Raw genomic sequence first — 26,688 nt, 5'->3', positions numbered from 1 at the left:
GTGCTAAAGTGGAGCTCAGGTAAAAGTGCGGTGATGCTGTCAGATGCTAATGTCATAGTAGGCAACTTGGCTGAATGATGCTATTTACACCGCACTCAAATATTCTTTAAATAATGCATCATTGCATTTAGTGTTAGACATCCATTACATCATGCATTTGAACTTTTTCAATCTGATGTTCAAAAGACTTGTATCCTCTGAAGATCTCTATGTCAGGCAGACACAATGTTGCTTTAAACTTGTTTGAACAGTTTGAAAGGACCATCATAGATGGACGCAACAGTGATTTATATTTTTTTGGCTTACTTAATGCTAAATAATTATTTAAAAGCTGGACTGTCATTGACTTAAATCTGTGTTTTGGGCAGGATTTCCGCATAGATTATTGCCACTAATGTCATCACCAGATTCTGTTGGATTACACAAATTCCTGCTCAACCTTGTTGCCTCTGCCATAAAAGATAACCCTAATAATTTCAGCTAGAGACATTCCAGGATACGTTTGGCTTGATGGACTCCTACATAAAGGGTTCACTTTGATTAGCTCTGAATCATCTCACATCACGTAATGTTTGTAAAACCTTTGTGCACATACAGAACTTGAGGTTTAATGGTTAGTTGAGGTATTCGTATTTTGATGAATGATTGATACTGACATATTTTGTCTGCTAACCTAGTTAACTACAGTAAGCTGATTTTGCTTGATGCATAAACACAAGGACATAGTATGTAGTTCAATTTGAGTCTTTTTTTATTATGTATATTTATATTCACCGGAAGTCTTAATGTTCTAGTGCTACACATTAGTGAATCAATTTGTTTTGGATTTAATGAGTATGAGACCAACAATATATCAGCATGTCTGTGAAAGGTTGGTGTTAGAAAACTGAGCTTGTATTTTGGCTTTGTGATTGAGCTGCCTTTGTTTGAATTTGGCATCAGTTGTAGTCGCAAGATGAAATGCTCCAATTTCCAAGTATTGCTTCATCGACTGTATGCAGCAGTAATGCTATAAGAAGCTTTGAGATGTTCATGAGCTCAATGTTGCTTTGTATTTTCTCACTCATAAATGGTACAATAGATTAAATAACTAGTAAAGCTTGAGTTTGCCTTGAGTATTCCAGTAGAGTTGGACGTTACACTTGCACACAGATGCCTGTCGAGTGTGTTTCATTACCACTTGTGCTGGGTTTGTTGCCATCTGATGAGGTTAGTGAAGATCATTCTTGTTCCAGTCCTTCAGTGAATGCTCTTCTCTCCTCATGACCTGAGATATCTGTCCTTTTTGTGCTTTGGCATTATGGGAATTTGACGTTGAGGATTCTAAATAGATTGTGAACATCTAGTCAATTTTTTAATAAGAATGAACAGCATGTCAAATTAATACATTTAACACATTACTAAAATTCACAGTCTTTTTTGTTTGTGAGATTTAGATTCAGAGTGCGATCAAATATCACGACATACAGTACAGTTAGTGTAAGCTAGAAATGTTGCAATAATAATTAAAAAAGGACAATCAATTAATGTTTAGTTAAATACTTAACCACATTTAAAGCACTTCCAAAAACATTTTCAATTTCTATAATGGCAAAGAAATGGATTGATTTTAAAGGCTTTGACTCCTAAGGGAACTACAAATTCCATCCTTGTGTCAGATAATAATGTTATTCATTTTCTTTATTGAAACTTATTGATTTACAATTCCCTGTAGGAGAAGGTATTACTGAATGAACCATGGCTTTAGCAGAAACAAAGTGGAATATATGATGAACACAGAAAAAAATGACCTTCTAGCACATTGTATTGATGTTTAAAATAGCTGTCTGCCAAGCATTACAGTTTTTTTATTCATCTTTTTGTTTATTTTGTTTTTATTGTATTGCATAAACTTTTGAGTGTGTATTAAAGATAATTTCTTTGTAGGACAGCACACGAGCTGGATCTGTGGCAGATGAGTATGAGCTGAAGTTAAGTCAGGGCACGTATCTCAGAAGGGTTACAGAGATAGCCCAGTCATAATCCTCTGTCCTTTCACAGATTATCCCATAATCCCATCTTTATTCTGCATTCAAATGGCCCACATTCAACATGAGCTCCTTGAAAACCAAAAGTGTGACACCCTGCAGTTTTATGGTGTTGCTTACTATCTTATTACAATTGTAAGTGTAGTGGTATTTTACTAATTTGATGGGACAAATTTGTATTAGAATACAAAACAGTAAACTGAAAAAAAAAAGTAAACTGGGTCTGTATTTGTGTTATGGCTTCAGTAATGCCACCTACAGTTGCTTTAACAAAATTGAACAATGAATTAAATGTAAATTGTATATTAAATTGCAACATTCAGAACAAATGTATTTAGCCTATTACTTTACTAGAAATGCTGCTCTGTAGTTTAATTAATGTAGTGCATCCACTGACCTGCAGATTTCAGCTCTGATCAATCTCACCTGAACAAGCTAATCACGGTCTTCAAGATTACAAAATTACAGGTAGGTGAGTTAAAAGTGAAATACTCTCTAGTCTGAAGCCAAGTTTATACTTTTGCCTAGCACCTCAACTTGACTGTCCACTCACTGTGCACGCAATTCGGAGGCATTTATAATCGACATGTTCACTGCTGTAACTATTTTCTGAAATGACAGGGCAGTGGTTCCCAACCATGTTCCTGGAGCCCCCAACACTCTCCTTAATCAAACACACCTGATCCAGGTCACCAGCTATTTAGTACTACTGAAATGGGTGGTGTCAGACAAAGGAGACATAACGTGCAGTGTTGGGCTCCAGGAACAAGTTGGGAACCACTGCAATAGATTAGAGCAGTGGATCTCAATTCCAGTCCTGGCAACCCCTTGCTCTTCATAATTTGCATGTCTGTCTTAACACACCTGATTCAGATCACCAGCACATTAGAAGCGATCTGGATGCATGAACTATGTTAATTGACAGGGTCCCTACACAGTGTTCATTGCTCCCTATTCTCTGAGCATGGGAAATCTGCTGAAGTTTATTTCACTTGAGAACATTTATTATATTCCATTGCCTGTTTCGAGTGTAAGCAGAAACACACTGTTTTCGTGCATGTATTTTTAAATGCAAATGAGCTGCTGCTCCCCACCCCCTTTTCCTGAATAGGGCTGTGACTTTACAGCTCACGTCTCAGATCTCTGCCAAAAACAACTGTTTGATTTTGATTGTCATATCTATCGCACTGAAATCATGCATTTTAAACCATATTCGTTTAAACTTCTACGTTTTTCTGAGTGCACACATCTGATGCACGCGCACAGAAAGCAGCTGCACAAGTACTACAACACACTGATTTGAGTTTACATATTTTACTAGCTCTTTAAGCACTATGCTTCCACAAAGATAAACAGTCCCTAAAAAAACTGTTAAGCCTAGATCTAAGGCGTAATGTATAGACATATGACTAATTAAACAGTCAAGTCAAGTCACCTTTATTTATTTAGCGCTTTAAACGAAATACATTGCGTCAAAGCAACTGAACAACATTAATTAGGAAAACAGTGTGTCAATAATGACAGTTAAAGGCAGTTCATCATTGAACTCTGTTCAGTTTAAATAGTGTCTGTGCATTTATTTGCAATCAAGTCAATGATATCGCTGTAGATGAAGTGTCCCCAACTAAGCAAGCCAGAGGCGACAGCGGCAAGGAACCGAAACTCCATCGGTGACAGAATGGAGAAAAAAACCTTGGGAGAAACCAGGCTCAGTTGGGGGGCCAGTTCTCCTCTGACCAGACGAAACCAGTAGTTCAATTCCAGGCTGCAGCAAAGTCAGATTGTGCAGAAGAATCATCTGTTTCCTGTGGTCTTGTCCTGGTGGTCCTCTAAGACAAGGTCTTTACACGGGATCTGTATCTGGGGCTCTAGTTGTCCTGGTCTCCGCTGTCTTACAGGGATGTAGAGGTCCTTTCTAGGTGATGATCCACCATCTGGTCTGGATACGTACTGGATCCGGGTGACTGCAGTGACCCTCTGATCTGGACACAGACTGGATCTGGTGGCTACGGTGACCTCGGAATAAGAGAGAAACAGACTTAAGAAGTATACAGCACTTCACCGCATAAATGAAGAAAAGGACACACAATGCTATTTAAAAAGAAAACATTTAGAAAATTGACACAAGTGTGTTTATTATCTTAATCTAATTTAAGATATTTTGAATGAAAACCTGGAGGTTTTTTACTGTCCCATAGACTGCCAAGTAAGTTACAGTGTCAAAGTCCAGAAAAGTATGAATGACATCATCATCAACGTAGCGCTGTTTTGGAGTTTATGAGCTGAACGCAGAGAGTGTACACTCTTCTGAGTCAGACGTGGCACAAGGTTGCGCTGTTTTCTTTCAAATCAAAGCGTAAATATACGTAAAAAATCTTATACTTGTGGCGCAGCTGATATAGAAGAGCATACACTGCCTATACATTTATGTTTGATTCTCTGAGCATATGCTAACATTTACTGGAGAAACATAACCGATTTGCAGATTATGGAAGTTTATTATCTCTTGCATTGTTAATAACCTTATTATAGTGATAATAGTGTTAATTACCTAATTATAGTGACTATATTGTGCCTACAGTATATACAAATATATGTTCTTATTGGGCTGAATAATAAAAACCTTTTAAAAGCATCCAATAAAAAGTACCAGACAAATACTTTTATTTAATTACACTTGCATCTATTTATTTATTTATTGTATGGCTAGCTTATACATGACTGCATATGTACTTGTGTAATGTGTATATGGTATATTTCAAATAATTCTCTCAATTTTCAAAACTAAATATTGCAAAATCAATGCACACTCCAGCAAACACACTCTAAAAAAGTGGTTCTTTGGCTCGAAATCATAGGTGAACCATTTTAAGTGCTACATAGCACATGTATCTTTAAAGATGGTGCTATATAGCACCTTAACCACCCCAAAGAACCACTGAAGAACCAATATAGGTTCTTTATAGGTGCTATATAGCACTTAAATTGGTTCCCCTATGATTACAAGCCAAAGAACCAGTTAGCAGTGCTATATAGCACCGCAACTACCACAAAGAACCGCTGAAGAACCAACACGTTCATTAACTTTCACAACTTTCATTACAAGGTCAAATAATTGTTGTGGGTTTAGTCATTTTTAATGGGGAAGTTTGTCTCAGACATTTGTTGTAACTTGTTACTCATTTGGCAAGTTGAATGGGAGCCATATGAGAAGGGAAGATATCTGCCTTTACTGCTGTATCCATTCCAAGTCATGCTAATGGCCCTGACAAATGCTGCATCCACATTTCTAAGATTTGTGGAGCTGCTGTTCTGGCCTGTGCTGAAAAATATGTGTCATCTGTCTTGATGATATGACTGTTTAGATGGAAATTTACAGAACAAACCTGAAGTCTCAATAAATCACTTCTGTGTTGATGGTCTCTGTATAAAGGTTAATAAATGTTATTCCTCTGCTATGACAAATGGACAGCAATGGTCAGTGTGGGTTAATATCCAGGAATTATGAGCTCTTGAAATGCTACACATTGTGGTTAGTTTGACATTAACCAGTGAAAAATGTCTTTGTTGAAGATTGTCAGATTGTCAGATGCACACCTTTAGGGAGCCAATAGATGTCTTCATTTCCAGATATGTGAGATTTGTCACAAATGTATTTCACCATTAATCACATTGACAGAACAATTTAAAAACTCTTATTGCAAAATATTATTTCAGGTCTGCAGTTAGAGAATTTCTATACTTAGTCTTGATAAAGTGATTGAAATTCAAGGTATTATAATCCGTTGATCCATATCCTCTTTTTTTGGATTACATACTGTATGATTCAGATTTCAGTTTACATGATTTGGATTTATTTTGTTGTCTTAATTTAAAACTCATTTATCCTGCTTTTTTTTTTTACTACAATACAACATAGTTCCAATGAGTGTCAGTGATCATCAGTTTTTTTATTAATGCATCCCTAGAAGATTGGAGACAATGATTAGAGGGAGTATAGCATTTCGGTAACATTAAGCCTTTATGTATAATGAGAGTAGGGGTGTGCCACTTTCTGCTGGATCAGGGTATTGGACAGATGAGACCGATCCAAATCCGATATTGTGCGTATATTATTCTGTGTTTAAGCCCCATGAAAAGCACAAAAACATTATAAAAGCACTATGAAGTTTCTGTGCACTATATTTCAAGTGTTTTGAGACCATTCCATAGTTTATTGTGAGGTACAGATGGATATTTAAGTCATTAAATTCAAGTTCACGTAAACCCTTTTCCGCTGTGGCTGTCAGTCATGCGCCATTTAGCATTCAATCTGCGTGTTATGAGTCAAGACGACAAAACTTTGTAAGATGATATAATGTTCCTATTATTATACTTGATCTATAGATGAACATCAGTGGCTTTGCATAAATTACTTTATCTTGCTGGAGTTGAGAGCTAATTCTAAATCTAAATCATGTTACTTTCACCCAGGTGTCTGTTAGAGATCAATACACTTGAGTAGTGAGCACTATGAATTGTTCTTCACGTGCACAGTAACTGACAAGGCTCAATAAACCATCACACAGATATACACTATGCATCAATATCTCTTCCCTTCATGCTTTTGAATTTTTATGTGACTCCGTCTTGCTTCAAGCGCACTATTCTGCACATGGGATGCGAATAAGAGATTTATGCCTCTCTGTTTCGGAGTCTTTCATGTTATAATACTTTTGTGCAATGAAAGATTGTTAATAGCCTTTCTTGTTCTGTCTTTTTATTTTATATGTTGCTGCCTCATTACTGTGATATAAATGTAAAAGAAATGTATTTCATTTATTGCCTATATTTCTATAGAATTATATTTGCATGTTTTCATGAATGTATTTTACAATACAAAGAGCAATGTGTAACATTTTACCAGATTACACCTGTTTACTTTTATTTTTTATTATATAATTTGTTATTTTCTTTATAATGAAGTTGTCTATATTTAGTAGATTTTTTGTAAAAAAAAACAAAACAAAAAAAAGACTTATCACACACTGGAATAAAAAAAACCCACTGTGCTGGTATCGGATCGGTATCAGTATTGTCTGTTAATTTTTGGTATCGGATCAGGATCGGTTCTGAAAAAATGGTATCGTGCCACCCCTAAATGAGAGCATCCCAGAAAATGGAGCGTTGGATCTGTCGAGCTGTAGAGGTTGTCTCTAGTTCCTGTGATTCACCATATGGGCTGGATACATACTGGATCCGGGTGACTGCAGTCACCATCTGATCTTGATATAGTCTGACCTTGGAATAAAAAAGAAACAGACGATTATTAGCATAGATGCCATTCTTTTAACGATGTAACAAGTACATTGTGTGATGGAAAGTGTTCCCAGTGTCTTTTGACCTAATTTATGCAGCCTAACAATCCTTTAATGGATTTGAATAATAGAAATGTCTTAGTGTGTTATGTGTTAGCCAGGTTAAAGAGATGGGTTTTTAATCTAGATTTAAACTGACAGAGTGTGTCTGCCCCCCGAACAATGTTAGGTAGGTTATTCCAGAGTTTGGAAGCTAAACAGGAAAAGGATCTGCCACCTGCAGTTGATTTTGATATTCTAGGTATTATCAAATGGCCAGTGTTTTGAGATCATAGCAGATGTGAAGGACTATAATGCAATAAGAGCTCACTCAAATACCGAGGTGCTAAACCATTCAGGGCTTTATAGGAATTCTAGCTAGAACTCTAGCTGCTGCATTTTGAACCAGCTGGAGTTTGTTTATTAAGCACACAGAGCAACCTCCCAATAAAGCATTGTAATAATCTAAACTAAATGTCATGAACGCATGATTTCACCATATTTCCTGATGATATCTCCCAAGGGTAAAATGTAAAGCATGAAATGTAATGGCCCTAGTACTGAGCCTTGAGGTACTATATAGTAGTCAAAAAAAAGAGTACAAATTGAGTCTGTCTGAATGAACAGTATTGACAAAAAGTACCTGGGTGTCCTACTATGTCCAATGTTTTTAGGTCCTATAATTAACACCTCTGTTTTTTCAGAATTTAACAGTAAGAAATTACTCGTCATCCAGGTTTTTAAATCGACAATGCATTCCATTCGTTTTTTTCAAATTGGTATGTTTCTCCGTGCCTCGAAGAAATATAGAGCTGAGTATCATCAGCATAACAGTGAAAGCTAACACCGTGCTGTCCTGCAATCCTGCATATATTATAATAATCATTAAATGCATAACCATATGAACAACTTGCATGTGTACAAGAAAAAAAAAAGTAATAAGATCATGATGGGTAAGCGCTGCTCTTCCAGTTTTGTGCTTCTATTTCTGTGGTGAACACAAGAGCTGTCAATATGACCAAATAAATCCAATGCAAGTGCGCTCCCACTGTAAAGCAGTCCCCGACTGCTCTTAATCATCATCCCACCCATCGTACCTGAGATCCACTTTCTTTGGGTAGAACTTCCCAAAGACTGTATGACTATTTTACAAACTGTATGGATTTTACAACATATAGAACATAACTTCTCTTTTGAAACCCCAATGCCTAGAAGTATTGTGATTAAGAATATTTCATGCACAAGGCCCCCATGTTAAGCACAGATATTGTATAAAGTATCTAGAGCACTGTCCTCATAGCTTCCTAAATTTATGGTTTAACCCCTGATGTCACATTGACAGTTTTACCGATGTCCTTGCTATGTTCCTGTGCTTTGATCGTGGTAATATCCTTGCTTTCTATGGAGGGTCAGACACTTCTCAGATTCCATCAAAATATTTCTGAATTTGTGTTCCGAAGATGAATGAAGGTCTTACGGGTTTAGAACGACATGAGGGTGAGTATTTAATGACAGAATTTTCATTTCTTGGTGAACTAACCCTTTAAATTAAGTACAGGAAGTTTTTCTTGCTGTGGCACAAACAGGATTTTGGATGATGACACTGATCCATGCCTAACACTGAATAGATTTCCTTATTTAAGAATATTTTCAGATAAATTCACATTGAATGGTGAAATTGCTACAATTGTTTACATTCAACACAAATTTGACAATAAAGAATTTTCAAGAGAATACATTATGATAGCCACAGATAAATACATTTTCCACCTTGTCTTAATTACAAATGACCTGCCTATATATAGACTAGATTTTATGGTATAATCAGCCTCCATGGATTACAAAAGAAAACCAAACTGGCTGGAGGAAGAAGCGCTAAAGTTTGCTCAATTAGTCCCACAGTGGAAACGTGTTATAAAAGGCAAGTTCAGGGCCATAATAAATGCCATCACAAGCCCCTAATGGCAACTCAAACCACTTAAGAGATCTCTCGATAATGTCTTAAATAATTGGGAGAGTAAGAGTGATTCATAGCTTTAAGAAATGTGATAATTTGCTTTTATGCATAAGTTTAAAAGTAGGAGTAAATTTCATGAATTCTCAGGATTTAAGACTAAAATGGCACTTTGAGAAGCTTAATAAATACTGGCCCAGATAATCAAGGTCTTTAGGCTCTCTAGAAACTTCCAGGCTAGTGCGTTGGAGCTGGAGCTAAACGCTGCAGGACTTTGGCCCTAACAGGTCTGAACACCCCTGACCTTGAACAAGAGTGCCCAATCCTTACCTGTAGGATCTACCTTCATGCACAGTTCAGCTCCGACCCTGATCAAGCACAAATTAAATCAGAACACAAATTGTTGATTGACTAACTCCCTGAAGTTGGAAGTGGGGCATTTTTAACTCGGATGTTCCGTCTTCTGACTTGTGTGGACGTGGCATTATTAATTACAGTGTGTGCTAGAGCAGGTTTGGAGCTGAACTCTTTAGGTACAGTAGGTAGATCTCCAACAAAAGTATTCGGCAACCCGCTAACCTTGAATGATGATAAGCATGTTTTTTTTTTGTCAACCACAAATGTGATTTGGCCATTATTTAATAGCTGTCAGCTAAATTTTATTACCTTTAATCTTAATACAATAAAAATATTAATTATTATTACTACTACTAATTTTAACAGCAGTATATGTGAATAGTGCATCTTCTTTCAAATGAAATAATTTTTTTTTTTTTTCAGGTATGCAGATTTGAGTGAGACATTCTTAAAATAGAGAACTTACCAAAAACATTTCTTCATCTCTGAATACATAGACATTCTTTCTGCAAATACATCTTTGTATATATATATATCGTATTGTAAAATGATTGAGAACGTTACTTGGAGAATCTTACTTGTGTGCTGATCTGCAGTTCTAGCCCCGATTAGAGCTGTTAGAACGTCATGCCCTGTACACACCTGTCCTGCTCTGGCGTGTGCCCACTAAATACCTTCCTAAAACACATTTCCTCAGCTGCTGAAGACAACTGCAGATCAGGCTTCCACACACTGCACCCACTTTACAGTATCATAAGAAGTCCATTGTTGGAGCAGTGTTCAAATTTCAGGGCTTTATGCTCTAAAACTCCTGTCATAAAAAGCCAAGACATTCAGCAGTTGATTTATCACAGATTCGTCTAGCCTGCAGTGAATTATGTTCTTTCTGATAGAGCTTTTGGCAAAATATATTTAAGAAAAAAATAAACCCGCAACAAGTGGAGAGAGATTTGTTGTTCTTTTTTTTCTGACTGTGAAGTTTTAGGCATAAGAGGCTTTTAGAAGAAATGGCATATTTAGCCTGGCTGGTGTTGCCAAGCAGGGTTTATCTAGCCTTGTCCCCTGGCCTTATGCACTCTTATGCAGTTTGTGTCAGCCTGAATTGGGTAGAGTAGCCAAAAACTTACACAAGTACAATTACTCAAATGTCCTTTAGCAGTTTTTTTAAGTAAGGGGAATGTTTTGGCTTTGTTTTTATGCATTGAAATGAGTATTGTTCTAGAGCGTCTTTTAAATGGTTTAAGGATGGAGAAGGTGTCTCCTCAGGTGATGAAAATAGATCAGCGATGAGCACATCACTGCAGTAGAGTGTCACACTGCTAATAAACTGATGTATGTCCCTTATTTAGTTGATAATATTTAAAATTTTCTGACAATTTTCATGTTTTCTGTATGACAATTTTACACCAGTGGGACCCATAGATCTCACCCGTAAATCCACAGGCTAATCATAGTCTTAATTTTAAACAAGTTTGCATACTATATATGAGCCTGTATGGATGCTAGATCAGTAATGATGTGTGTATGTTTGTCTGTGTATGTGCCTGTGTGTGTTAGAGGAATAATTGAGGCATGTGTTCTGATCTGCTGGGTTCTCAGCTCTAATGGATAGTAGCAGCTGCCTCTTCATCTCCTCCAGACACAAACCACCATTGTATAAGTATGCTCTCCCTTTCTAGTACATTCCCTCACTGTGGCCTAAACCAGCCTTTGATTGACTTGACTCATTCAGCATTCTAGATTGATTCAATATCAAAATCCAAAAGCTTTAAAAAAAAAAGAGTGTAGAATTAAAGGCTGTCCTGTATTGCTATAATGAGAGTTAGGTTAGTAGAGGTGCCTGTGGTGCACTTCACTGTATTTCACAGCCATTTAATACTGGTGCTGTAGAAAACTGTTGATCTGGTTTTATGTTATTATGTATGTGTACAGTCTCCAGGTGGCAGTGTTGCACAAAAATGCATTTAAACAGTGTACATGGCTCTCCCTAGTTGCCCATATGTCTGTGTCAATCTCAGTTAGCAGCAGGGGTCAAGGTTTGGCTTCTGGTAGATGTTGCAAAGATACAGTTATGGCGGGAAAGCCTCTTCTGTATTAATGGTCAAAAGTATCTGTGTATGCAAAATATATGTTGCTAGTATTTCATTAAATTATAGTAAATAATAAATTTGGGTTACAGTTTCCTTTTTACAGTGTAATTGTACATTTAAGTAGCCTACTGAGTAATATTAATTAACTACAGTTACTTACTATGTGGTTATGGTTAGGATTAGGGTTCTGTTTAGCGTTACTTGCATTAAATTATGCATAATGTATTGTTATTATAATAGTAAGTACATGGAACATGTGTAACAAGGACACCTTAAAATAAAGTGTTACCATAAGTTGTTTTCTGTTTGAATATATAATCAGTCCTAACATGACTGGTACATAAACTTAGTTTACATATGAAAGGAATTTGTCAAATGATAGGACATTATGTCCTGTGACAAATGCCAGCATGTTAGATAGATAGATTACATTTCAATTTAATAATTGGGTCAATATCACTGTAGGGTGCCTTTTGGTGTCCTGTACGAAAAAATCAAATTTGCTATGATAACATAAAAATTAGGGATGTCCCGATCAGGTTTTTTTGTCCTCGAGTCCGAGTCAGAGTCATTTGATTTTGAGTATCTGCCGATACCGAGTCCCGATCCGATACTTCTATAATACATAAAAAAGAATAAAGAAGAGCGAAAAAACAGATCCAGGATGTTCAATAAATTACATTTTGAAATATATTCAAATATAAAACAGCTATTTTAAATAGGCTAGTAAAAATATTTTAAAATCTTACTGTTTTGCTGTACTTTGGATCAAATAAATGTAGGCTTGGTGAATAGAAGGGACTTCTTAAAAAAAAAAAAAAAAAAAAAACCTTCTTAAAAACTTCTAAGGAAACTTAAATTTTTCTCTAATTTCTAGCTTTTAATTGGCTTAGAAATCTATAAATGCTGGACAATAACAAATAATAATGATTTGTTTATATACTACAAATACTGTTTATCACATAATAATGCAGAATAGTTTCTATACTGTAATAAATACTATGTCAATCAGCACTGCGTTGTTCATACTTTATTTATCACCTGCTGGAGATGACTTGAAGAACAATTTATTGTCGTGATCGTATATTAACGTCTTCGTGTTTGCATAAGTTTCTGTTTTCCTGTGAGCACCACAGCATAGCTGGACGCTTTTGTCCATATTAGGAATATCCTGATATCAGCAGCGCGCTCCGGCTTCTAGTATGAATGAAACACACACTGCATGAGAGTTTAGCGCTCTGTGATGTTCATCTCGCTGTATTCTGGGCCCAAATTAAATATCAGGTCATGCGCAGACTATCCTGTCTCTTTGAGTTTGAATATATATTTATTCACACCAGCTCTTGAAAACAAAGTGATGTCATGCCGCACGCGTCACTGTTTCTGTGTGGAGTCAAAAGGGTCTAACTCTGTGCCACCGCATAACAAAAGATGTGTTAAAAATTAATGAGAATATATATATATATATATCTGAGTCCTGATCGGGAGGTAACGTCCGATTCCGATCGAGTCTGAAACCACGCGATCGGGCCCGATTTCCGATCACGTGATCGGATCTGGACATCCCTAATAAAAATGTCTCTTCAGTGGTGGGAATTTCATCGGCTGAGGTGAGTAAGTTGGTAACTTTTCATTTGACAAATTTTCTTCGTATCAGCTTACTTTGCTAAAGCTTAACATGTCCACCCTTTCGGTTTAAGATATTCAATAATTAGTTACAATACAGTATTTTAAAAATATGTACGTTTAAATGTACCAAATACTCTTCAACAACCAGATTAACTATTTAGCTAGTCACAGTTTGCTGTATGCTAGGGATGTAACGATTCACGCAACTCACGATTCGATTCACGATTTTGATTTTACAATTCGATTCGATTCAAAAAATTTTTTTACAAAATGAGGGGTAAGTCCTTTTATTATTGCTGGGACAAAATGCTCCACGTTTCTTTGTGAACTTTAAATATAATGCTATAATAATTTTACTAATTCACTTGCATATTATTGCTCTCTTGTTGGTTTTGATTGCTTCTATTGTTCTCATTTGTAAGTCAATTTGGATAAAAGTATCTGCTAAATAACAAAATGTAAATATAATATAAATGTAAATAACAAAAATAAATTGAAATTTTAAAACAAGGCCCAAATAAAATATATTAGTAACACAATTAAAATAAATCTCCTCATATAAACAAAATAAGTCTTTGTCTGTGCTCTTTCCATTTAAAATTAGAGGCTGGCAACCACTGCATTTTAATCAATGCAATTTATAAAGGATTCATTCATTCATTCAATCATGATACAAACAAAGATGTCGCATACATGCAACGTGAGCATTTTTTCAATCTAAATTCGACTTTATAATTTCGAAATTTGAAGCAAAAACAGAATTGTCTTCAGGTTTGTGAAAATATACTTAAAAAAATACCTGCATGAAACAAACAGTAGACGAGCTGAATGAGACGCAGATTCACTCTCTGCCAGCAGGGGGCACTTAGTGTTTCCTTGGTTTCCACTGTAAACAAAGCAGCGCTGCACTTATGAACTTTAATATGCATTATACAGAGGCAAGATTAAATGAAATTCCATCTAAACATTTCTAAAGCCATTTTGACTATATGGGGGAGCTCAAATATCTGATTTCACATAGAACTACCCGTTTTTACCCCAATAAGTTAATATGCAGCCTATTATGATAAAGCTGTAAATAAGAATCTGAAAACAAAGTAGCTTCAAATAAACATTTTAAAGTGCATGAATAAATCCAACCACCCCTATAGATTTATGTTTCACTTTCCATAATCCGTGACCAACAGAGGAGCATCTTGGCGACAGGGATTTAAAACTTTAACAAGACTCGAAGTGACACAGGCAGAGACTAGATTTTTTTGATAAGGTGATTTCAAAAAATTTCATCTGGTTTATATATCTTGTGGATATATAATTTACCTGATATATGATACATTTTGTTGAGTCAAGCACTTCTTTATAGTACTATGGTGATGTAAGGGAAACAGGTCAATTTAGCTCAAAGGGAATCATTTAAGATTTTAAAGGGAATTTGAACAGAATCACTGTTTCACGGCTGATCACTGAGACGCCCTGCGATTCACTGAACGAGCCGTTTAACATCAAATCTGCACTGATTATTAATATCCAAACTATAGTGAAAACACTCATTTAGCACAGTAACAAGATCGGCAGTTTAAGACATTAACTTGTAAGCACAAAACACAAGATACTTCTCTTTTCAATATGAATAAGGCTTTATTAGATAAATCTAAGACATATAAACTAATCTAACACATAAACGCACGCACTCACACATTCACACAAGTTGCAGAAAGATCGAAAGTTAGGGAAAGATGAGTTTAAGAGCATGGAAATGTGGAATCCCAAGTTTACAGCAATAGGTTAAATTGCATAGACATGAACAACCATCAATCACTTAATTAACCCTTGCATTGAGTTCCTCAATGAGGTTAAAATTATATTAGGGCGTTGGCTGAAGACGGAGTTGTGTGCGGGTTGAAGTTGAAGCTCGAAAACTTAACTCAGAACACGAAACTCTCAAACGGAAAAGAAAAGAAGTAAAGTTTGACGAGACTATAGGTGGTGTTTCTTCTCATCGTGGCTAAGTAGCAGCAGGCATGCAGGCCGAAGCACGCTGGAACCGCACTCAAAGAACAGTGATGACTAACAGCATGGCTAAAAGCTAAAGCTAAGAAGCAAAGCTAAAAGTTAAAAGCTGGCATGACTAGTAGCAAAAGCAAGGCTAGAACTAAAAGCAGACATGACTAATAGCAGAAGCATAGCTAGAGACTAAAAGCAGGATTTTATGGTGTCCTGAGTATTTAAACTGGCCTGTTGGCCACACCTCAAATGTTGTCTTGACCAATCAGATATTGTCTTGGCTCGGGGGCATCATAAATCATATGTTTATCTTACCAAGCATGTGGTCCGAATTTTCCTGCTCTTGCAGGCTATAATTTTGGACATGATTCCTATAACACGAATATGATATATTTGACAAATAATTGATTGTCAGGACTATTTAAAGCAAGCAGATTCGATTACATAGATACTAGACATGACTATGTATCTTTAAGATATCCCATAGTTATTAAAAGACATACACAATAAGTGATTATAACATGATAGTCAAATGTGTGGGTTACACATAAAGGAATATGGAGTGAAGCGATGGACTGATATTCATTTAGAAGTCTTTTTGAGTTCATTCTGGTCCATATATATGTACAAAAGACAGTTCCTTTGCCATTCTCTTGACAAAGACTTCTGTGGAGACCAGAGGTTCAAAGCCATAGCCACAGCCCTGATCGACTCTTTAATTTGTCTGGTTCGAGTCATTTCTGCTACAGTGATTATCTCTTCAGTGCACAGAGCAGGACAAACAACAATGCAGAATATTAATAACTATGACTGGGACTGGGACCATTACAATAAAACGCTGTGCATTTAAGAGTTTAGCTGCTGTGTTTCTGCATGTTGTTTTGCTTGAAGAACGCGTGAACACAAAATGAGTTCATTCAAAGCCACGCAGATTTAGATAACGATGCATATTCTATATGAAATAATGAGTTTAATCCCATTGATTAAAAACTTGCTATCATATGAATCACACTACTGGTCATCTTCACCGCACGCAGCTCAAAACAGAAATGCAGAACATGAATAACTACTGTCATATGATTCGAGACTCGCAAGACTCGAAAATTCAGATTCGACTATGAAAATTGAGTCTGGGACACCCCTAGTTGACATACAGTAAATGTAATGCTGGCTCATTGATTATGAAACTGTTGCAGTGAGTAGAGAGAAAGTTTCAAGGTTTTTTTTTTCAATGTTGGGGAAACCACTTTTAAGTTAACTGAGGCTTGCCAATCTTCAAGATACTTAAAATACTTCAATTAAAATTAATAATATGTTGATAATATGCATGTATGTATGTTTTTATAACATCAGATGAATAGCAGAAACTCTGTGGAATTCTTGAGTGATTTCTCTTATGAATTGGTGAGTACTTATGTACCCAATTCATGTTAACCTGTAGCTTTTTGACAATGGACATTACAGGAAGAGAACTGAGCTATGGTCACACTACTGAAACATGTAGTTACATTTAAACACAATGTACAGATGCAGTAATCTTTGTGCTTTTGGCAGAGGTGGGTAGAGTACCCAAAAACTGTACTCAAGTAAAAGTAAAAGTACTTCTAGAAATATTTACTCAAGTAAAAGTAAAAGTACCAGTCTTGAATAGTTACTTGAGTAAGAGTAAAAGAGTATCGGATAAAAAATCTACTCAAGTAGTTAGTTACTAGTTACTTTGGGTCATATATACTGAGCCTATTTTTATTTAGATATATAGATAAAATGTATGTAATGTATGTGTGCGTGTATAAATGTATATATTTCATCAGCCTTTACTCCAATTTATGTAATTTATTATAAAACCTTGTCTGTTTACTTAAGTAACAGATTTAGGTGTCATGCCATAACATATTTTTAATACGACTGACTTTATATTAAATGTGAATTTAACATTGAAAGTTAATGTGATATAAATATTGCTACTAATCTTTCATTGTTCAGAAAGAGAGCAAATAACATTTACATTATTAAAGATCATTTTCACTGACAGTCTAGATTTCAATCACTCTCAGAAACTCCCATTAAAAATCACTGAAACTGTTAGCACGGTGAAATCAATATCTTAATTAAAGATTCGTACACACATCTGCACTTTGTTGTTTCTGATGAGAGAATTCGCCAGAAAGAGGCATTCAGTCAGCGAGCGAGTGAAGGAAGCACCGGCATTTTAGCGATGACTCATCTGAACGCCTCTGATTGGCCAATGCTTTAATCAGCTCAACAGAATCATGTGCGATTGGTTATAATGCGCAGCGATGTAAAAACGCGTCTGTCTCTGGCTCAGCGCCAGCAAGTGATCGCAGATCTGAATTCAGCAGCTGATGATATGACTCGCTGAACGCCCCACGCCGGTGTGATTGTATTAAAATTAATAAAATCTTAATCTGCAATTTTTTGTCTTTTGGAAGCTGCATTCAACTTGACTCCCCTCTGTTATAAGCCACACACGTACAACAAACTAATGTCACAGTGGTATCGTGTACTGTAATCGAATGTAGCCCAAGTTATTACCTGTTAAACAGTAGACAGCACACGCGGTGTTCATCTAATAAGGATCTCCATCGCTAGCAAATAATATCCTTTGCAGATTTGCTTTCAATTCAGTGCTGTTCCAGCCACGTTTTCAACGCTCTTTCTGTTCTTAAACATTACAACTCCGAGTGAACCACTTCAGACGCTCAGCGCGTGCGGCAGGGAACTGAACGAATCATTCAAACTGATTCATGAACCAATTCACTCGTTTGCCAATTGGTTTGATCGAGCCTTTGAACAGAATTGACTAAAAAGAATGAATCATTCGCGAATGAGCATCGCTCATTGCCCAGAGAAAAGTAGACGGCGCGTTTGGAATAAACTGAAGCATTTATAACATTTATTGCATTAAGATAAAGTAACGAGAGGAGCGTCGCCCACAGTAACGAAGTAAAAGTACAGATTTTCCCCCAAAAATTTACTCAAGTAAGAGTATAAAGTACCCATCTTTAAATATACTCCGAAAAGTATTAGTTATCCCAAAAAATTACTCAAGTAAATGTAACGAAGTAAATGTAACTCGTTACTACCCACCTCTGGCTTTTGGTAATCGAATAATCTGATGGTGGTTCTGCTGATTGCTTTTATAAGTTACTTAATTATTCTTTCTGATTTCTCTCAGTGCTCTCGGGGCTCTCTGAAAAAAATACTGTATGTTTATATGTGATCAAATAAATCATTAGTAATCAAATTGAAAAGGCTCAATCACCTCAATTGATCCAATTAAGCTCGATCCAGAATTTAAATCAATAATTAAACTTGTCGTAGCTCTGGTGACATTATCATGGTGGCATTCATCAGTTCTGAACACTGGGTGATGCACATGCAGAATTTTGTGCATTTTGTTTGTAATACATGTATTGTAATGTATACAAATATTAAGTGATGGTTGTCACTTTAAGTTAAGTTAATTGATTTTCTATAGATTTTGTCAACTCAAATCTGCAGACTGGCTCTGATTTACTCTGCAACTACTTTGAACTTCTCCAGACTGTTAATCAGTGGAAAATCAGGGCAAAAATCGTATAGTTTATTCCAACCTTAAGAGACTATAGATAATTTGACATCCATTTAATAAGAGGCTTCAATGAGGCTAGTTTCTGTGTTCATCCCCATGAATAAAATTTTTTATTGGTTTGTTTTATTAGATTTTTGAATTTTTGTTACTTAGCTCAATGCAGACAAGTCAAGATGTTTCAATGTGCTGAATTGACACTCCACTATGAATATTTAACTGATCAAATTGAATGTTTTGTTCTTTTTTTTTGTGATTGACTTTGTTCACTCAAATACATATATTTAAAAATATTTTTTTAAAAAAAAGTTGTTTAAAACAAACAAAACATTTTAATAAAACATTATGTGAGCTTAATGAGATCAGGTTCCCCAGTGATGGGTAAGTTTAGAGGTGGGGTTATGCGTACTGTAGATCATTCATACCAATTAGCAAAAATCTTATTAATTAGCCACCTTGGTAAATTATTTATGAATGGCTGTGGATTGGGTTGGGAGCTCCGCTTCCACTTCACCTAGGGTTGCGACCCGTCCCTTAAAATACGGAATCGTCTCATATTTGAGAATAAAATGGCGCATCCCGTTTTGAATCAACACGGGACGGGGTTTGTCCTATATTTTCGGAGTTGTCTTCAATGCAGCATCTCATGCAAATCATCATATTCTGCCCCTGATTGGGTAAGACTCGCTGCCATCGTTGGATTGATTGGTTTTTGTTTCAGGTTTACGGCCAATCAGAGTCATCGGAGGGCGGGTCAATTTGTCGGCGAGTGTTCTCTGTTGCGCACGGTGGCTTGTCAGATGTGCGACAGCATGCCTCGGGAGAACTCAATCATCTCCTGAGGCAGATAGTGTAATGACAGTTTTTTTTTATCACCTCAATAATTTTCTGATTGATTACATTAGATTTCATAGGTTGCCTATTTGTTAAGAAATAATGTTAAAAATTTTAATGAATCATGTTATGGTATGATTTGTTGGTAACACTTTACAATATGGTCTATTTATTAAACATTAGTTAATGTATTAACTAACATGAACTAACAATGAGTAAGTAATACATTTGTTACAGTATTTATTAATCTTTGTTAATGTTAGTTAATAGAATTAAAGCTGTTCATTTTTTTGTTCATGTTAGTTCATGGTTCATTAACTAACATTAACAAGATTTTAATAAAAATTAAATTTTTGCATTTAGCAGACGCTTTTACCCAAAGCGACTTACAGTGCATTCAGGCTATAAATTTTTACACATGTGTCCCCGGGGAATCGAACCCCCAACCTTGCGCTTGATAATGCAGTGCTCTACCAATTGAGCTACAGGAACTGTTACGATCGGAGACCCAGGGAAACACAGGAGACGAGAGATCCAAGCGCAGTGTGGTTTAATGGGTAATCCAAATCAGAATCCAACAAGCAGGGGTCAAAACCAGAAATCAATCCAAAAACAAACAAATACTAGGGATAGGAACAGGAACAGGAATGGAACTAGAAACAGGAACTCGGAAGACGAGGAAACTCAGAAGGTGAGGAAACTTTGTGACGGAAAGAAAGGACTCCATGAAGACAAACAGAAAAGACTGGTTAATATAGGCAGGGTAATGACTATCAAATGAAGACACCTAAGTGCAATTAACAGGAGTGCAATTACTGTGATGAAGGGACAAGGCCTTGTGGGAATTGTAGTGCATACGGTGAGGTGCCTATGGGGAAGTGAGACCACTAGTGGAGACTCAGGGAAACAGAGACCAGACAGCGTGACATTACCCCCTCCTCCACGGAGCAGCTACCAGATGCTCCACCCGAACCCAAGAAGAGACTAAGGAACACAGAGACCAGGAGGGAGGTGGAGCGGCGGAGGACCAGGGGAGGGACGGAGGGCCAGGTAAAATGGGGAAACAGACACAAGAAGTGCAAAAAACTAAAACAAGGAGCCCAGGAGGAAGGTGGACCGGCAGAGGATCAGGGGGAGGGACGGAGGGCCAGGTCCATAGAGGGAAACAGAGAGAAAAACAAAAACAAGGAGCCCAGGAGGTAGGTGGACCGGCAGAGGACCAGGGGGAGGGACGGAGGGCCAGGTCCATAGAGGGAAACAGAGAGAAGAAGAGCAAAAAAACTAAAACAACAACAAAACACAAGTCCATGAAAGAGCATAACGTTCAGTGGCCCAGGGCCGAACCGACAGGGCAGGAATCCAGAGAGGAGCAAGTGGAATTGGAGCCATGCGGTCGAGACAGAAGCCCACCAGGGCGGCGCAGAAGACCACCACATCCGTGCGGGCGGGACAGAAGCCCACCCGGCCGCAGAAGACCACCACCTCCGCGTGGTCGAGACAGAAGCCCACCAGGACGGCGCAGAAGCCCACCCGGGCGCAGAAGACCACCACCTCCGTGCGGTCGAGACAGAAGCCCACCAGGGCAGCGCAGAAGACCACCACAGTGGGATTGATAACACAGGAGAGCAAGTCTGGTTAGGCAAGTCTGAAACGGAGAACATGAACAAGTTAAGGGTGGCCTCCGTGGCCACGACAGGATCAGTTGTGCGCTCGGAGAGTTCGGCTGAGACGTGACGAGGCTCTGGAAGTTCCACAGAGACGAGGAGAGGCTCTGGTAGTTCAGCAGAGGCGAGGAGAGACTCTGGCAGTTCAGCCGAGACGAGGAGAGGCTCTGGTAGTTCAGCCGAGACGTGGAGAGGCTCTGATAGTTCAGCAGAGATGTGGAGAGGCTCTGGTAATTCCTTGGTGTTTAGACTGGATTTAGGAAGATCAATGCTGACTTGACTCTGCTCATGAAGATCAATGGTGACTTGACTCTGCTCATGAAGATCAATGGTGACTTGCATTTGTTCATGAAGATCAATTGTGACTTGCATTTGTTCATGAAGATCAATGGTGACTTGCCTTTGCCCATGAAGATAGTCGGTGACTTGACTTTGCCCATGAAGAACACTGGTGACTGGACTTTGCCCATGAAGATCATTGGTGAGTTGCCCTTCCCCATGAAGATCAGTGGTGACTTGCCTTTGTCAAAGTCTCAAAGTCACCTTTATTTATATAGCGCTTTAAACAAAATACATTGCGTCAAAGCAACTGAACAACATTCATTAGGAAAACAGTGTCAATAATACAAAAATGATAGTTAAAGGTAGTTCATCATTGGATTCAGTTATGTCATCTCTGTTCAGTTAAATAGTGTCTGTGCATTTATTTGCAATCAAGTCAACGATATCGCTGTAGATGAAGTGTCCCCAACTAAGCAAGCCAGAGGCGACAGCGGCAAGGAACCGAAACGCCATCGGTGACAGAATGGAGAAAAAAACCTTGGGAGAAACCAGGCTCAGTTGGGGGGCCAGTTCTCCTCTGACCAGACGAAACCAGTAGTTCAATTCCAGGCTGCAGCAAAGTCAGATTGTGCAGAAGAATCATCTGTTTCCTGTGGTCTTGTCCTGGTGCTCCTCTGAGACAAGGTCTTTACAGGGGATCTGTATCTGGGGCTCTAGTTGTCCTGGTCTCCGCTGTCTTTCAGGGATGTAGAGGTCCTTTCTAGGTGCTGATCCAGCATCTGGTCTGGATACGTACTGGATCCGGGTGACTGCAGTGACCCTCTGTTCTGGACACAGACTGGATCTGGTGGCCACGGTGACCTCGGAACAAGAGAGAAACAGACAAATATTAGCGTAGATGCCATTCTTCTAATGATTTAGCAAGTACATAAGGTGTTATGGGAAGTGTTTTTGGTTCCGGTTTACCTAATTAATGCAGCCTAAAAATCCTTTAACGGATTTGGATAATAAAAGCATATTAGTATGTTATGTGTATGCCAGGTTAAAGAGATGGGTCTTTAATCTAGATTTAAACTGCAAGAGTGTGTCTGCCTCCCGAACAATGTTAGGTAGGTTATTCCAGAGTTTAGGCGCCAAATAGGAAAAGGATCTGCTGCCTGCAGTTGATTTTGATATTCTAGGTATTATCAAATTGCCTGAGTTTTGAGAACGTAGCGGACGTAGAGGATTATAATGTAAAAGGAGCTCATTCAAATACTGAGGTGCTAAACCATTCAGGGCTTTATAAGTAATAAGCAATATTTTAAAATGTATGCGATGCTTGATAGGGAGCCAGTGCAGTGTTGACAGGACCGGGCTAATATGGTCATAATTCCTGGTTCTAGTAAGAACTCTTGCTGCTGCATTTTGGACTAGCTGTAGTTTGTTTACTAAGCGTGCAGAACAACCACCCAATAAAGCATTACAATAATCTAACCTTGAGGTCATAAATGCATGGATTAACATTTCTGCATTTGACATTGAGAGCATAGGCCGTAATTTAGATATATTTTTGAGATGGAAAAATGCAGTTTTACAAATGCTAGAAACGTGGCTTTCTAAGGAAAGATTGCGATCAAATAGCACACCTAGGTTCCTAACTGATGACGAAGAATTGACAGAGCAACCATCAAGTCTTAGACAGTGTTCTAGGTTATTACAAGCGGAGTTTTTAGGTCCTATAGTTAACACCACCTTTTCAGAATTTAGCAGTAAAAAATGACTCGTCATCCAGTTTTTTATATCGACTATGCAATCCATTAGTTTTTCAAATTGGTGTGTTTCACCGGGCTGCGAAGAAATATAGAGCTGAGTATCATCAGCATAACAGTGAAAGCTAACACCATGTTTCCTGATGATATCTCCCAAGGGTAACATATAAAGCATGAAGAGTAGCGGCCCTAGTACTGAGCCTTGAGGTACTCCATACTGCAATTGTGATCGATAGGATCTTCATTCACTGCTACGAACTGATGGCGGTCGTATAAGTACGATTTAAACCATGCTAATGCACTTCCACTGATGCCAACAAAGTGTTTAAGTCTATGCAAAAGAATGCTGTGGTCAATTGTGTCAAACGCAGCACTAAGATCCAATAAAACTAATAGAGAGATACACCCACGATCAGATGATAAGAGCAGATCATTTGTAACTCTAAGGAGAGCAGTCTCAGTACTATGATACGGTCTAAATCCTGACTGGAAATCCTCACATATACCATTTTTCTCTAAGAAGGAATATAATTGAGAGGATACCACCTTTTTTAGTATCTTGGACAGAAAAGGGAGATTCGAGATTGGTCTATAATTAACTAGTTCTTTGGGGTCAAGTTGTGTTTTTTTGATGAGAGGCTTAATAACAGCCAGTTTGAAGGTTTTGGGGACATATCCTAATGACAATGAGGAATTAATAATAGTCAGAAGAGGATCTATGACTTCTGGAAGCACCTCTTTTAGGAGCTTAGATGGTATAGGGTCTAACATACATGTTGTTGGTTTAGATGATTTAACAAGTTTATACAATTCTTCCTCTCCTATGGTAGAGAATGAGTGGAACTGTTCCTCATGGGGTCTATAGTGCACTGTCTGATGTGATACTGTAACTGACGGCTGTATGGTTGCAATTTTATCTCTAATAGCCTAGTATCGATTTTAGAAGTAAAGTAGTTCATAAAGTCATTACTGCTGTGGTGTTGGGAAATGTCAACACTTGTTGAGGCTTTATTTTTCGTTAATTTAGCCACTGTATTGAATAAATACCTGGGGTTATGTTTGTTTTCTTCTAAAAGAGAAGAAAAGTAATCGGATCTAGCAGTTTTTAATGCTTTTCTGTAGGATATGTTACTTTCCCGCCAAGCAATATGAAATACCTCTAGTTTTGTTTTCCTCCAGCTGCGCTCCATTTTTCGGGCTGCTCTCTTTAGGGTGCGAGTATGCTCATTATACCATGGTGTCAAACTGTTTTCCTTAACCTTCCTTTAGCGTAAAGGAGCAACTTTAAAGGAGCAACTTTATTTAAAGTGCTAGAAAAGAGAGAGTCCATAGTTTCTGTTACATCATCAAGTTGTTCTGAGGTTTTGGATATGCTAAGGAATTTGGTTACATCAGGAAGATAACTTAAAAAGCAGTCTTTTGTGTTAGAAGTGATGGTTCTTTCATACTTGTAACAAGAAGTAGAATTTACAATTTTGGCTATATGAATTTTGCACAAAACTAAATAATGATCTGAGAAATCATCGCTTGGCTGAATAATTTCAACACCATCAACATCAATTCCATGTGACAGTATTAAATCTAGAGTATGATTTCGACAATGAGTAGGTCCTGAAACGTGTTGTCTAACACCAATAGAGTTCAGAATGTCTATAAATGCTGATCCCGATGCATCGTTTTCATTATCAACATGGATATTAAAATCACCAACTATTAAAACTTTATCTGCAGCCAGAACTAACTCGGATGGATCACCAAACTCTTTAATAAAGTCTGTATGGTGCCCTGGTGGCCTGTATACATTAGCCAGTACAAACATAACAGGGGATTTATCATTAACATTTGTTTCTCCGGATAATGTTATATGAAGCACCATTACTTCAAACGAGTTATACTTGTAGCCTGCCCTCTGAGAAATCCTGAAAACGTTATAAATTGAAGCAACACCTCCACCTTTGCCTTTTAGACGGGGCTCATGTTTATAACAGTAATCTTGGGGGGTGGACTCATTTAAAATAATGTAATCATAAGGTTTTAGCCAGGTTTCTGTCAAACAGAGCACATCTATATTATGATCAGTGATCATATTATTTACAAAAAGTGTTTTCGTAGAAAGGGATCTGATATTCAATAAGCCAAGCTTTATCATTTGTTTATCCATATTGCTTCTTTTTTTTATTTGTTGAACCTCAATTAAATTGTTAATCTTAACTTGGTTTGGACGTTTTTTTGTTTTTTTTCTAGTTCGGGGAACAGACACAGTCTCTATAGTGTGATATCTAGGTGAAAAAGTCTCTATGTGCTGAGAATTAACTGACCTCTGTGACGGGAGGCAGCTAGCAGACGGTCGGTTTAGCCAGTCTGTCTGCTTCCTGACCTGGGCCCCAGTTAGTCAAGTATAAACACTAAGACTATTTGCCATATTTCTAGAGAGAAGAGTGGCGCCACCCCAGGAGGGATGAAGACCATCTCTTTTCAACAGGTCAGGTCTGCCCCAAAAGCTCGTCCAATTGTCTATGAAACCTATGTTATTCTGTGGGCACCACTTAGACATCCAGCCATTGAATGATGACAATCTGCTATGCATCTCGTCACCACGGTAAGCAGGGAGGGGACCAGAGCATATTACAGTGTATGACATCGTGCTTGCAAGTTCACACACCTCTTTAATGTTATTTTTAGTGATCTCCGACTGGCGAAGTCGAACATCATTAGCGCCGGCATGAATAACAATCTTACTGTATTTACGTTTAGCACTAGCCAGCACTTTTAAATTTGCCAAGATGTCAGGCGCTCTGGCTCCTGGTAAACATTTGACTATGGTGGCTGGTGTCTCTATATTCACGTTCCGTACAATAGAATCACCAATAACTAGAGCACTTTCATCAGGTTTCTCAGTGGGTGCATCACTGAGTGGGGAGAACCTGTTTAATGTTTTGATCGGAACAGAAGAGCGGTGTTTTGACCCACGACTACGCTGCCTCACCGTCACCCAGTTGCCCTGCTGCAGGGGCTCTGTTTCCGGAACCGAACAATGTACAGGAATCCCTGAGTTAGACGCATCCAAAGCCGTATCTAGAGCCCTAACATTCTTACTGTCCTCAATTAAAGTTTGGATGCGTGTCTCTAATTCTGAAATCTTCTCTGTCAGCCTAACTATTTCCCTGCATT

At 37.7% G+C, this 26,688-nt stretch overlaps 1 protein-coding gene across 6 annotated transcripts in view; it reads left to right on the top strand.

Moving 5' to 3' along the window:
- Positions 1 to 26,688, top strand: part of LOC132126937 (pro-neuregulin-1, membrane-bound isoform-like) — a 127,717-nt gene that overhangs the window by 742 nt on the left and 100,287 nt on the right. The window lies entirely within an intron of this gene.

Source organism: Carassius carassius, chromosome 45 (genome assembly GCF_963082965.1).
Source record: "Carassius carassius chromosome 45, fCarCar2.1, whole genome shotgun sequence".
Lineage (NCBI taxonomy): Eukaryota > Metazoa > Chordata > Actinopteri > Cypriniformes > Cyprinidae > Carassius > Carassius carassius.
Note: the sequence above shows the minus strand (reverse complement) of the source record. Positions and strands in the feature narration are given on the sequence as shown.